Here is a 3,551-nt window from a genome sequence, read left to right as displayed (position 1 = left end):
AAGAATTGCTGGGGGTGGGAGCAGCCAAATGGCTCAGCAGATTAAAGCACCTGCAAGCAAGTGCAGGGGCCTGCCATGCTGGCCCTGCCCCCTGAGCTCACCAAAACGGCGATTGAGACTGGTGGTGGTGAGGCGTGCCTGTAATCCCAGCTCTTGGGAGGCTGTAAACAGGTGGATCACTACAAGTCCAATCTAGTTGTGAGACCCTGAACACCCTGTAGACCCTTCCCTAAAATACAAAAAAAAAAAAAGAATTGTTCAGAACAAAGATGAGCCTAGCACTATGGGCAGTGATCTTACTACACAAAACAGAATGTGCCAAGGAATGACGCTAAAATGGAGCAGGCAGTTCAGCAAGAAAAAACAATCAAGTGCGGGTCCTGGTGATAACCTTCGATTTGCTGGATCCAGCTGTGCCAGAAGCTGAAAACTGGACTTTTTCTGTGTATAAATCAGTAGTTTTTTCTTTGTTGAAGCCAGTTTGTATTGGGTTTTCCACTCTTTAAAGCTGAATATACATAAACAAAGATGGGGAAGAAGCCACTTATAATTCAAAGCTTTAAAGACAATATCATTCACATTTGCCATATATAATATTAACCTGATAAATTTTAGCTCCAATAAATTTTATTTGTTCAAAAAAAAGATCTACATTCAAAGGGAAGATGTTTAGTGAGATGAGTAATGGTAATAACAAGGACATGAAATATCTGAAGGTAACTGCAGAGTCATAAAATATCAGAGATGGGGAAGACCTTTAAATTTGCACACCTCCCTGCCTAATTTTACAAATCGAAAAACTGAAGCCCGAAAAGAAGAAGAGATTTATCCAGAGTCACAGAGCTAAAATGTGCCAGTCCTGGACTCCAAATCCTGATCTTTGGAATAGCAGTCCATGCATTTAGATTATTATGGTACTTCGGAACAGTCAATCTAAAAAAGTGTTGTGAATAGACTCACAATATGCTACATATGTGTGTGCGTGGACATATGATAAAGTCATTTAGAAAGGTGAGAAATAAAAGAATAGGCAAAAGTCTCCAACCACATGAAATCCAACAGCAAAAATGCTATACCAAATAAAGTTAAATTCAGTCAGCAATGGCCGTGACTCATCCACATGGCTGACACTGACAAAGGATCTACAAACTGTGGTAGAGGGTTTCAGGGTAAATCCTGAGGGGATTTGACTGAACTTGAGAGATACAAAAGCTACATTTCTTCTTATATAGGTCTTGCTTTATCTTGTCCTTAACCATCCAGCAGAAAAGTATAAAAATGAGGTTTAAAAAGTAAAGCCACATTAGTATGCTGAGCTGTGAAAGGCTCAAGTCAACAACTTCTGACATTGCCAGTCCTCTGGATGACCCACTGCTATTATGGATTACTGGACTATATTGTATTATTTTGCTGAATTCATGCACCTACAATATTTAAATAGCAATGGAATACCCATCTCTGACAAAACTAAGCAAAAAGGGGGATATAAATGAAGGACCATTTGGTAGTGAAATATATATATAAAATAGGATAGATATACATCTACTTTCTCTTAATTCAACGAGAAGAAAGATTTGTACTAATATGTTTGGACAGGATATCATGTCTGCATCTTGTACTATGAATGACTACCACGAAGACGACAATATGCAATGTATTATTATTGTGACTGTCCTACTAACCTGTTTTGAAACTGTCTAATTGCTGTTTGTTTCTCAGTCAAATTAATTTTTAAAAATAATGAAATAAAGTTAAATTCAGGGTAGAAGGCATTCAGTAAGACAAAGCCAGACCCATTAATAAAATATAAAATGCAAAACTAATACTTCACATTTAGGACCATTAATGTCGCCAGTGATACAGCATTTGATTTCATAAAGCAAAGCCACAGCATGACTTGCCGATCATAAGAAAACCTACATTGGCAAAGCACACTTCTGGGGGTGTTTGTGGGGGTGGTTCCAGAAGTGATTGGCATGTAGCCCAGCAAACCGTGAGGGTGTGGGCGGTGTCAGCCAATAGGCTCACAGTCTGAATAGAACAAAAAAGGAGAAAGTCGGCCTGTATTTGAAAAGCTCCTCCGGCCTGAGCAGGTGCAGCTTGCGCTGCTCTGGCTGCCAGGGCCCTTCAGATTCCAGCTTCTTCAGCCTTTCAGAGCCCACTCAGACTAGCAGCGTCTCACTGAGCTTCCCGGCCTTTGGTCTTACACTGGCTCTGCATCCTTGATCACTCTTGTTCAGAGGCTTCCAGCTTCGAGCAAACGGCTGCTGGATCTTGTGGCTCTCCGGCATGGAGAGAGCCCTCGTGGACTCTCCCTCCTGTGATCCTATAAGCCTATCTAATAAATCCCCTTCTACAACATTTTACATATTTCTTTTCCTCTAGAGAAGCCTAAGCAGTATACACAGCAAATTTCAAAAGAAGTCAGCAGAAAACATGACTATTTCCTCTCACCCTGAAGAGATGAAGTGGTCTAGAATAAAATAAGCGCAGAGAAAAACTAAATAATATAAGGTACACCAATGTTTATATATTTTTAACTTTTTGTGTATTTGGTACAGGGTCTCACTGCTAAGCTCAAACTTGTAGTGATGCTCCTGTTTGCAGCCTCCCCAGCACTGGGTTTACAGGCATGCGCCACCAAGTCTCCATGGATGGTTCAGTGCACCCGAAGGGCGGGACCAGAACGGCTTGTGGTGCTGGGAACCAAAGCCAGATCCCTGCACTTGCTTAAACAGGCACTTAGTCCACCGAGCTATCTCACCAGCCCTATATATTTATAAATTTATAAGGGCTGGGGATTTAGCTCAGCAGCACAGCACCTGCCTGATAAGTGCAAGGTCCTGAGTTTGATTCCTGAAAAAAAAAAAAAAAAAAAAAATTTAAAAATTAAAAAAAAAAAAATATATATATATATATATGCAACAAAGAACACATCTATTAATGTATCCATGGAATAGTCACAACCGTTAACTATGCAACGAAATTGTGCTCTAGATAGCCCAAGGAGAATGCATTCCTGATAAGAAAAAGGAAACCTCTTTTATTCTTAGTTCCATTAAAGTGTAGTAGCTGGCTTCTCTTTTATTTCCTTTACATGGTATTGTGATTTGGATAGAGAATGTCCCCCAAAGACCTCCCTTGCTCAGAGGGGCACCTTCTGGAAGGCGCCTCATGATGGAGGTGAGGTCACTAACCTGCTGTTAGGAGGTACAGTCTTATCAGAAGAGGCGGGTCACTAAGGTGTGACCCGAGAGGGCCTAGTTCCCTTCCCTGCTCTTCAGCGCCCTCTCTGCTTGCAGGCCGCGGCCAAGTGAGCAGCTTCGCTGTTACCACGTTGGAGGTAGCCGACCATGCAAACTGAGAGCTCTGAAACAGGGAGCCAAAATGAACCTCTCCTCTTTCGCATTGTAGGTGGGTCTTATCACACAAGACAATATCCAAGGCGCATAGTGAACTGCCAGCTGGGAAAAAAAATCTTCAAGATCATCACTGTACACATTTAAACAGCAATGTGAAGGCTGTTTCTTTGTTTGTTTGTTTGTTTGTTT

The sequence above is a fragment of the Octodon degus genome, unplaced genomic scaffold (genome assembly GCF_000260255.1).
Source record: "Octodon degus isolate 3935 unplaced genomic scaffold, OctDeg1.0 scaffold00047, whole genome shotgun sequence".
Taxonomy (NCBI): Eukaryota; Metazoa; Chordata; class Mammalia; order Rodentia; family Octodontidae; genus Octodon; species Octodon degus.
This window is presented reverse-complemented; position numbering follows the sequence as displayed.